Consider the following 12901-nt stretch of genomic DNA (forward strand, 5'->3'; position numbering starts at 1 on the left):
CCCACCAAGGGATCCAAAAGAATTAACCTAACATTTTACTAAGTTTGCCAAAGATTTCTTTTTTAATAATTAATGTTTATCACTAACATTTATTAAAATTTAATATTTTAAAATGGTTCTATTAATTTAAATAAAATTAACTATATTAAAAAAATAAAAAATAAAAGAAGCAATATCTTACCTTGCTTTTATGTAAAATTTTGTGGACTTTAGGCTGCTATGGCAACAAGCCTATCATGTGACTTGTAAAACCACATTGACAACCCTTTCACTACCACAACAGAGGGTGAATGGGAGGTACGAGTATGGTGTCCTTGCCCCCATTAATTATATATATATATATATATATATATATATATATATATATATATATATATATATATATATATATATATATATATATATATATATAACTTTTTTATTTTTTTTAAAAAGAAAACCCCCTAGACAATTTTTTTAATATAAATATTGTTTTAAATAAAATTTCTAGCAATAGTGTGATAGGGAAAATATGGCAAACCAATCAAATTTTCAATCTAAAATTTCCATTTCTTTCAAAGCCCTTCCTAGTTTAATTTGCAACTTTGAATCTATAGAATGAGGGTTTTACTAATTTTTGTAATCCTCACATATACAAAGGAGATCAACATGCATACGAGTAATTTCGAAATGAAATATTGAGAGATTTCTCTTAATGAAATTCTAGTAAAGAATTCACAATCAAAATGAAGATAGGAATATAAAATTATATAATTAACTAGGAGAATAAAATATAAAGATCTACCTGGTTCTGATGCTAAGTTGCAAACACCTAAAAATTGTGAGGGAAACCTCTCCTTTCAAAACCTTCTCTCTAAAAATTCTCTTCTTTGAAATTATTGGTCCCTAGAAAATGGACCCTCAATTGTTGATAAGGAATTCTCTCCTAAATTCAGGGCACTAATTATGTGATCACTCGAGGGAACTCCTTGATAACAACCCTTTAACTCTCTGTTAACCTTTTTCAAATATTCATGTACTCTTTATACAAATTAAAATACCTTAAAAAATTTAATTACTCTCCACTCTTTAATTTATTTTCAAAGAATTTTTTTGATAACTTATCTATTAACTTAACTAATAATAATATGTAGTATTTATTTAAAATTGATCTCCTAAATTTATTATTATTAAATCAAATTAATATTATTATGCTCTAAAATTATATTATAGTTTCTTTGTTAAATATAAATATTTTATTTAATTAATTTTAATTTAATTTAATATTGACACAATATTAATAATTTTCCATTAAATTAAATCATTAATAATATTTTATTTTGACTTAATTAACAAAAAAATTACCAAAGACCTGTAAGGTGAAATATGAAAACTCATCATAAAATATCACATACAAGATCAAACTTAAGGGTTATAATCACAAATTTACATCATACAACACATTTGAAAGGATAATTATCTCAGATACTTGTCCTAATTTTCTAAGACAAATGGGTTTAAAGATTAGTATTTGGACTTAAGAATTTATCTTCCCTCTCTTACTATTGAGATATTGCGATAGGGTATGCTCATCCTGGCAATTCAGGGAATTCAATACTTGGTGCCTACAATCTACATAAAATCCACATGTGTACAAAGACATATGTTCTAAAATAAATAGTCAATGGCAAGAAGTGTTGCATTGTGTAGATCGTGAATAGTAGGTGACTATGACTCCCTTCCTTAACCACATCAGAAATATCATACATAAAGAAAATACACACACACACCATACACATGTAGTATGGGGTAAGTATCCATAGAAAAACATGTATAAATAATCCATCTAACTAACATAATAAAATAACTAAAATTTCTATAATAATCATCATCAAGGTATAATCATGCATACATGAAGTAACTAGTACCAAGTAGTCTGATCATATAATTAACTAAATATGCAAACAATATCTGATAATCTAAAAGATAATGCTACTAATCATCAAGCATAAGCTGGCCTAAAAGAGTTTGGCAATAGTAACAAAATGTAAACTAGGGGAAGGCACTACAACTCTAAAGGACTTAGAAACATCTCTAATCGAGGTTACCATATAGAATTTCATAGACTTGTTAGGTCCACTTGGTTAACATATTTTAATGCTACAATGGTAAGGAAGTAACAGTCAAATGATATGTAAGCTTTAACACTACCTTTCTTATTTAGATCTTTGAAATGTTATGTCTTCTTCTTTCTTTGATCTTTTTTTGACATATTCACTACTTCACACTTTCACTTTGCTCTAACTCTTCTTGATATTGATTTTTTTTTTCTTAGTTCACCTTACTTCTTTCTTTGTCTTTTATTCACAAAAATTTTATACTTAGCAATATCTATCAACAAATCAATCAACAAGAAATAACTTCCTTTAACATCTCCTTACATAGTGAAATCTACACTTCCACATTCTTCCATCTTTTGTAGCTTAATCACATATGTAGATCTAAAATTCAAAGTATTTAGTCAGTTAGAAAACATAACTTTCATTGAACATTCTAGCCATAGATCATGTAACTATCTTTGACTTGCACCTTTGAGCATCTCAAACATTTTTTCCCATCATAAGTTAGCTTTAGATCTCATCTTTCTTAATTTCTTCTTCTAGCTCATACTTGGTGAATATTACATTTCAATTGAGAAATACATTACTTGGTTAACATATGGGTTACTCAATTAACACTCAACTTTAAGTTCCTCTTTTCCAAATGCTCAATTAACACTTTAGTAGCTTAGACAATACTATACTACTTATTTTACCTAGTCACTTAGTGTATATTGTATAGCTCCGTGCATACAATGTCATACCCAAACTACGAGGCAAAAAACACACAATTTTTTTTGAATTTATTTTAAAATAATTAATAATTAATAATTAGAATGCTCTAAGTTGATGAGTTTGCAACAAAAGTGAAAGAAGAGGTTCTCTACATTGTTAAACTAATACTGTCATTATTAAGTTGATATCGACAAAGGATATGTTATTATATTAACTTAATCAATATGTGAAAATTATTTAAATAACAATGTAAATGAATTCAGGTTTAGATTAATAGAAAAATCTAATCAAATAAAACCTACATTTAAACTTACTTTAAATAGCCAATTAACCTTTAAATTAAAACTAATTAATATTCAAAAAAAAGATAAATTAACATGAAGATTAAAACCAACTAAAGTTACATTTACAAAATTAAACAAAACTATATTATAATAACAACTAACTAAATCTAAATTTGATCTATCCATATACAAAATAAGTGACTAATCTTTAAATAAAAATTAACTTTAATACATACAAATCTTATTCTAAACTAACACAACTTTAAAACTTAATTAAAATTAAAGCTAACTAACTAAAACATGCTAATAAACTAATACTGCTAATATATATATAAACAAATGACTTTACACAAATAACATAAGTTAGGACTAACTTAAAAATTTAAGAAATTAAACTAACTTTAATTTAAATATTATTTACAATACTAAACTAAACTATATTTTAAAATACTAACTAAATTAAATCTAAACTAGACTAATTTAAACAATAAAAAAAAAAAAAAACTAAACTAACTTATTTTAGACAACCTACTAACCAATAATGATAATAGCTTCCTTAATACATAAAGCTTTGCTAAATACTAAAACATCTAATGTTTCGTCAAATTAACTTTAATAAATTTTGATATATGAAGTATATTACAACTCAAGGCTAATATTAATTAATAAATATATTTAATTAAAACAAAAACAATCATTCTATATTAGTCTACATCATTTCATCCTCTTTATACTTACTCCATAATTAAAATAATATAGGACAATACTCATATAATTCTTATGTTAAACTAAATAATAGAAGAATCAGCTTAGCTAATTAATTTTCAAATAAAAAGCTAACACAAAATAATTTCTAATACTAACCTATAGTAATTATCACTTTATTGAAACTAACACTAGCTTACAACTAAATTAATTTAAAAAAATCAACATTCTAAATAAAGAAAATAACATTAACTTAATTTATATTAACACTAACTATAATAAATAAATAAAGACGATTATAAATAGAAATATACTAATGCTTACAATGAATTTATTAAATTACAAATAAATTAAGATTAACTAAGTAAAATAATATATATATAAAATACTAATATCAAACAAACTAACCTTCCAAAATAATAAAGAAATCACTAACATCTATACTTTACTAACTATTCCCAACCCATACTTCAAAACTCACGTACTCCCCTCCACTTCACGCTGCCCAAAACTACCCATGCTGACCAAGATGTAAGAAAAAAAATGCAGCCCCATGCATTAAAGTGTACACTAGCCTAGGAAAAAGGCTATGGGTAAAAGGGGAGGATGAGTATGAAACATTAACCAGCCTATTTTTTTTTGTCAAAAATCTACCCCACTCTAATTTCATTGGAAGGTACTACTGACATGACAAACCTCATAAAAACAAACTCAAAAAAAGACATTTAATGCAAAAATAAGTCAAAAAGGGTTGTGCCAACTTAGCAAGGAATTTAAGTTAAAAAGTTAGTTAGGTGATGCATAAGGCAAAGGATAGATATTTTCTCAAGATTTAATGTTAATTATTTTTATTTTATTTTTCTTTGTTTATTTACTTATTAAAAGTAAGTTTGTTTATTTATTGCAAGGATATAAAAGATACTTCCTAGATTCTCTGTTACAAAAAGGAAAATTAAATTGCTCTCCATACAAAAACTAGAGAGTTTTTTTTGCTTTCTTGGAACAGTTTTTTTTTATCTCATATTTTTTTCTAAGTATAGATTTACAAGTAATGTATATATATATATATATATATTTTTAATTTATTTTTACAAGGAGTATATTATTTTGATGGATTTAAAAAATAAAGTTAATAATTGTGTCACAATAATACATGATAAACTTGATCTCCTAAACAACTTGAATTTAAATATATCAACCGTATCCATTATTTTCTCTCCTTAACATAACTTTCATTTTTTAACATGTAAGGAAAAATGAAAATTTTTCTTAACTAAACCATCATCATTTCATCCTATTTTTAATGTGCATCCATATAATTGAAAATTATGATTAAATCTCATCATAATCAGTATTACTCAATCACCATTTTTATTGGCAAACCTGATTCAAAGGCTCAGCTGGAAAAGAACTAGGAAGAAAATTTGGCATCGTTGCCATTACAACAAAGTTTGAAAAACAAATTACATAGGATTTCAATCCCGAATTACAACAATTTAATTGAATATCCTTCATGATCCTCATCAAGGGTTCCATAACAATTTCTGCAACACATTTCTAAGGATCGTGGAGAGAACAGAATCTAATCAGGTGTCAACAAGCATGACCAAGAGACAAATCAAACATGCATATTCATACTAAGTTTTCACAACAGGATTCACAATGAATCAAAACTAGGGAAAGGTTGATTTTTCCAACAAGACATGTCAGACACAACACCAAGCCAGGTGCCCAATCGGGGCTATAAACCAAGAACTTTCATTCTTCCATTTTAACAAGCCAACTCATATGAAGTTTGTGCTGACAGGTAGGGGCCCATAACACCCGACCCTCTCTCCCTCTTCTCATCCTGAGAAGAGACTCTACACTATTGGAGTCCAACTAAAAAGGACATTTCTCAAAATTGGCCATTTCTGCCCTCTCCAAGGGTGAGTAATGCCAAAACACCCATACAAGAAAACTTCAAAATTCAAAGAGAAACATGAAAGGAAAACATCCAAAGACATGGGTTTCAATCCTTCCCAACATACCTGACATACATACAAGCATCCAAACAACAACAAAATAGCATATGCATGAAACAAGCAAGAATAATCTGAACAAGGGAGATGAAGAACTCCTACCTTCACAAAGAGGTAATGGAAAATGAACAATCTGAGTAGAGCTTTTCCCTTCCTTCCTTCAATCTTCCAAGTCTCCTCTCTAAAAGTAAAGATTGGGTAACAACCTCCACTACTCCAAGAACGGCCTCTAAATAAGCCTCAAACTTAACCACCAAAAAGAACAATAACTTCTCCCACCCACCTACTAATCTAGAAGTTCTAACTCAACCCATACTATGGTTAACCACTAATTGGAGTTGAGATGATGCAACTCATGGTAACCATAGACAATTTTCGCACCAAGGCAAAAAGAGACTTTTTGAGTGACCTCAAAAGTCAACAAAAGGGGCTAAGGGGGTGGAAAATTCCCCCAACCCATACCCATACCCATTAGGTATTTAGATTTCATGTTTTAAAGCCTTAGGAATAGGTTTGGAACCAAACAAAAGCTAGAAATTAATTAGGACCATCTAAGAAGTCCAAAATGCAGATTAAGCACTAAATTGGATTAGAGTGACTAAACTTGATTAAGAAACAAATTAGCGAAAAGGTCATTAACTTAGTCTGACTTAAATCCAAAGGTTACATAGTTAACCTTATCTAGCATGCTGAAATGCATATGCAAGTTCACGAGTGTCAAGTGACACTATAAGAATACAATTACAAAACATTAACATTTACTGACCACAGAAAGATACATTCATACATCTCACAATACAATAAGATACGAACACCATGGTTTCCATGAATGGCACATAGGGATCAGTTCCATTCCTCTGTTGGGTTTCTTGGCTAAAATATCCTACACACTCATTGCACACATCAGTAGTCCCATAAAATCACATGCACATATGTATATACATATCAGGAAGTCACATAAGTTAAAACATACATCTTCCAAATCAACTCTAGGTTTCTCTCATCCTACTCATATTCTTAATCATTAAAATTTCCTAATCAAAGTGTTAATCTTGCATTTACTTATTTCATCAACAAAGATGTTCATAAAGCATTAAATAAAAAACTTATATATCTTAAAGTAACATCACACAACATGAAATAATATAATATGTTGTAGGCATTAGATAATGTCTCTACGTCTCAAGTCATGAGTATCAAAATAATAGGGTAACAACTGTGCTACGAAGGGTCGGGGCGAGGCCTCACATATAGAGACTTAATCATTAGATTACATGATTCTAAAATAAACAAACCAATAAAACATTATCATTGTCCAACTCATTCAACTGCCCATTGATTATCAAACTTATGGACTCTATCATCAACATACTTTCTTCAAATCCTCTTCATCAATCAAATGATATGGCATTCAACTAAATTAGAATAATCTCTAGTCAACTAATACTTTGACATAAATGAAAACATAACAACTAATATTTTAACGCTCCACCAAGGGATCCAAAGAATAAACCTAAAGTTTTACTAAGTTTAGTAGCATTTTTTTTTTCATGAAAGTAATATCGTTTATAACTAATCCAATTACAACTAATACATAAATATGGAAGCAATAGCAATAACCATCTAAAAGTAAACATAATAGGTTACATTCTTTAAGGATCCCTTAACGTTGAATTACATCTAAATCAACTAACATTATTCAATCCATCTAATACAACAACCACATGAAATAATAATGATAAGTCCAATGTTTATACATTACATTTCTAAATGCTCAATCATCCACTATATATGTCACAGGGTATGAAAAGCTTTAAAGAATATACATATGTGAAATAAGGTACATCATCCTATTCTAATCCATGATGGAACAAAGTAAAGATAATCACATGTCATACATGACACATCATGATAGAAGATATAGACATCCATCATAAAAGATCAAACATAATAAACTAAGTGCACGGTTCCTCCCAATCATAAATAGAATCATTACACCATCATGGGTCCTAGCCATCCCTCCGTGCATGACATTCCAAATCACTGAAGAGATCATCAGTATTAACATAGTAGGAATGTAACACCTAAACATACTACATCATAAATAAAAGCATAAGATAACATCGTCTAACATATGCTAATCATCAGTAAAAGGATACATATCCACCATCATAAAGGATGCTTCATCCATGATGTCTCAAACAGATCTCAAATGATAAGAGTGGAAAAATACTACCACCCGACCACGTGGAACCTAAGTGGTCCACTCCCACCATGCTGAGGAGATAATCTCAAGTTCCAAACAGGTTAACAAAATCACATAGCATAAATACTCTCTAAGTCTAGGAATCCTAAAAGTATACTAACTCAAAGGTTCCAATCACAAAATTGACATCTAATCCTAGAGGCACACAATGACATGTAGGAAACCTACTCTGTAAGCCAGCAAGTGTCATCACATATATCATGTAGAAGTTACCCTGGCACTTAGCTTACAACTCCACAGGTCCCTAGTAATCCTCATGTAGCCACTAGTATCCTCTCATACTAACAAGGCATACTATGGAATGCAAGGTCACAACCAAGTATTCTCTCTACTCCCATCCTAGTCTATACTAGCACTCGATGCATGGGCGAGAACAAAGCAATTATATTTTTAGGTTCATTTAGTTAGTATTAGGTGTGAATGTTTTCACTTATTAAAATAACTTACAATGAGTTACCCTGGCAGCCTCTTAGGGCCTTGGCCCCCATTGCAAGCCAATTCCTGATACTATGAGTAGATAACCTACCCTAAGCTCATGGAATCATAAATCTCAAAATCACAAAAGATAATCCACAATATAAACATCAAATCTCCATGAGTCAACTAAAAATCATAATAGATAATCATGACCACAATAGTTCTCTATTGGCAACTGAAGGTATCACTGATAATCAAAAGTATCCATTGGTTCTTAATAACCAAAATATATCTCAAAATCATACTGATCGAAGACTCCAAAATGGTCAAGTCAAACATGTCACAACATGACATCATAAATCAACATTTCAATCTCAATGTGGCGACTAGAAAATAATCCAATGATAACTGATCGATGACTCAAAAATGATTAGGTCATGTTTCTCATACATAAGAATCTCTGCTTCTCACAAGAAGACTAGAAAACAATAACAAGTAGTAATTACAACCATTTCATAGAGAATTCCATCAGAGAATTCCAAGCCTCTGGTAAATGTCCTGTAACTGATCAATACTAGTCAACCCAAAACCCAAAACAAATAGCATAGAGAAAACACAATACAAGCACATGTTTTGGTTTTGCTAAAATTGCATCATTGAATTAAGTGTGGAGGTATCAGTTTCCATTTCCAACTTTAGATATTGAATGGAGGAATGTTTTGCACATTTTTCCTTATCCATGTATAGCTTTGGTGAATAAAGGTTTCCCTTTATAACTTTAAAAATTGATCTCCCAATGATTAAAATGATACTTTGTTTATATAAACATTATTTGCAAACGTCCCCCTTTAAATTTAAATATTAAATATTGACATGAGAATTTACCAATAAACATCTTTTCTTCATTATCCAAATTATTTAAATCTATATAGTTAGCCTATGATATTACAAAATAATTCATTATTATAAAAGATGATCCTTTAATTCTAATCATTTATCAAATTATGATAATTATTAATTACTAATAACTTATATACATACTTACATATATACATATAAATATATATATTTATATATTTGTAAATATATATAGATACATACGTACATAAATATGTATATAATTATTAATATTAATATTTTATAAAAAATGAAATATAAAATCAAATTATGAATCCAAACCATATAACATATCATTGCTGTTTTTAAGAAATTGAATATGATTTTAAAATCATTGCACATCCTTATAAATATCCGCTCTCTCTTTTAAAGGGAAGTCTTGCGGCTTAGCCATGTGGCCTGCCACTATCGCAGGGCCTGTGATGGCAGTTGTAGTACCTGCGATAGCAAGCACGGCTGCCAGCACACTCATAAGCATGGTTCAGGTGGGTAAACCCCCCCCCCCCCCCCCCCCAAATTTTGATTACAATGTTATTTTTTCTATAATGTTTTCAATAACATTTTTTCAAATTGCGATGCGATATATCATTCGTTCTTTCAATAATATATATATACATATATATGTATATATATATATATATATATGTATATATATATATATATATGTATATATATATATGTATATATATATGTATGTATATATGTATATATATATATATGTATACATATGTATGTATATATGTATCTGTGTGTGTGTGTGTGTGTGTGTGTGTGTGTGCAGATTTGAATTAACATGTCCATATCTACACAATTTTAAAGGCTTTCAATTTTAAGAAATCAATAAAATATTTTTTCTCCAAATTTACTCAATACATTTTCTAATGGATTTGGCTATAATTTAAACTCTAGCCTCGTAATCTCTCTAGATCTATGCATATAAGGTTTTTTCAAATAAATTTTAACTACCCATATTGAAAAATGCATACAACCAAAATAGGAAAACCCTCAGAAAGCATATGGAAGACACGAAGAAGATAGAAAGTGAGGGATGCAGAAATAACATAAGCAAAATCACAAGAGTCTACCCAGATTTTGATGCTAATTTGCTTCTCCTCAAAAACTTTAGAGCAAGCTCCTTCCTTCTTTCACATTCTCGAGTCCCCAATGCTCCAAAAATGCTCTCTCTAAGCCTCTAGGAGTGCTCAAATATAAAGGACTCTGAGGAAGCACCTAGAATGTCTCTAGAAACAACTAGAAGGTGTCACCAACTAAGCATGCGTCTTTTCCAACCTTCTAGATGAGTCGTAAGGTTGTAGACACCATGTGCTTTAATTGGTGCACTAACTCCTGTGTTGTTGACATAAGTTAAATTAAGAGGTGCATTTACTCCTAGGCAAGCTTATAACTTTTATTTTAATTTTTTAATTTTTATTTTATATTTTATAACTTTTGCTATTAATATTTATTTATTACTTTATTATTATTTTATAATTATTATTAATTTTAATTTCTAATTTTCTTTTATTTAATTCTTTTTCTAAATTAATTTCCATGTAATTAATTATAGTAAAAATATCAAAGATCATGATATTATATTAACTTTCTCCAAATAATTAATTTATTAATTAAATCTATTTATCAAGACTTAATTAATAGAAAATTCACCATAGACCTTCAAGATAAAATATGAAAACCCATCAAGGAACAATTCATACAAAATTAGTCTAAAGGGTTAAAAATCACGAATTATGTCGTTCGACACAATCAAAAGTAAAATATCCAGATACTTGTCCTACCTCACTAGGACAAATGGTTTAAGGGTTTGGGATTTGGACTTGAGAATTTATCTCCTTTCTCTTATCATTGAGATAGTGTAATAGGGTACGCACATCCTGGCAATTCAGTGAAGTCGATACCCGATACCTGCAACTTACATAAAAACCATGCATGTACATACAATGTCTATAATGCTAAGCTAAACAGGCAATGGAAAGAAGTGGTGCATCATGTAGATCCCGACTAGAAGGTGACTATGACTCCCTTCCTTAACCACATCAGAAATGCCATACAATAAGAAAAACATGCACACCATACACATGCAAGTATGGGGTAAGTATCCATAATAAAACACATGAGATAATAAACCATCTAACTAATCATCATCAATAACTGAAAGCAATGTAATGATCATCATGCATACATGAAATGTAAAGTCTAAATGATCTCATCATATATCAACTGAATCCATAACATAATGTCTGATAGTCTCAAAACAATACCACTAATCCATCAACGTAAAACTAGTCTAACATAGTCTGATAATAATAGAAACAATGTGTCCAAAAAAATGTGAACGAGGGTAGGCACTACAGATATGACTTTTTCACATACATCCATACCACTCCCAATTACATAATGAATTGGGGCCAACAATATCCCCCTTTGGCATTGATGACAACACAAACAAATGATTTTACACCACAAAACATTTCATAAGATAATCAAATATATGCATTGACAATACTATAACCTTTTATTACTAGAGTAATAAAGTATTTACTTATTAATTAAATCATATTTGTGTAATTATTAAGTGAATTATTATCTCTATTTTACTTAAGCTAAACTTTAGGCATCTAATAATTAATTCTTTTATTAATTATTATCATTAATTCTTCTATTAATTATTATTATGCAACCTTGGTTTTACCCTATGTGGGTTTTGATCTCCTTCCATACGGATTGGTCTCATTCTAATTTATTCATTCAATTTTCATAATAGAAATTCTCTTTTTTCTCATCAAGACTATCCTATCTATAAATTCTAGCCTCCATAGCTTTTGCTTCTCTCTTTCTGTGATAGGTTTTTGCATACAAGTGATTCTTCAAAGCTATGGGGTTGTTCATCAACTTCAACATGATATTAGAGCTCCAAATCTTTATTTCCTTGTTCTATTTTTGAGACATTTAGCTTGGCTTTTAGATGTTAGTTTTTTCTTTCAAAGGGTTTCATTTTTAAGAGGATTTTTTTATTGAATCTAAGGGTCACTAACCTTCAATACACTTTGAGCCCAAGCAAACATCACCATTGAGCTCATAGAGCAGCAAATCCTTATATTCATATAAAATTTGTGTTTGAGCTCATAGAGCACCAAAATTCTTATTTTCATATAAAATTTGTCCATTTTGGACATAGCTAGAATTTGAGGCTAAATATATTACTCCCAATTTGGGCATGCATCTTGAGCTTGTGATTTTATGCTTCTTGATATGAAAATCAAGATTTTTTGGCACAAAAATTGAGATTTTTGAGCATGCAAATTGAAATTTTTAGTACGTAAATCATGTTTTTTTGGCATGTAAATCAAGATTTTTGGCATGCAAATCAACATTTTTTGGCACACAAATTAAGACATTGAATTTTTTGGGCAAAGATGGAATTTGAGGCTTAAAATTATTCCACCTAGATTTGGCACATTCCTTGAGGTAGTAATTTTA

This window comes from Cupressus sempervirens, chromosome 8, assembly GCF_028749045.1.
Source record: "Cupressus sempervirens isolate cs-2001-9-10 chromosome 8, ASM2874904v1, whole genome shotgun sequence".
NCBI lineage: Eukaryota > Viridiplantae > Streptophyta > Pinopsida > Cupressales > Cupressaceae > Cupressus > Cupressus sempervirens.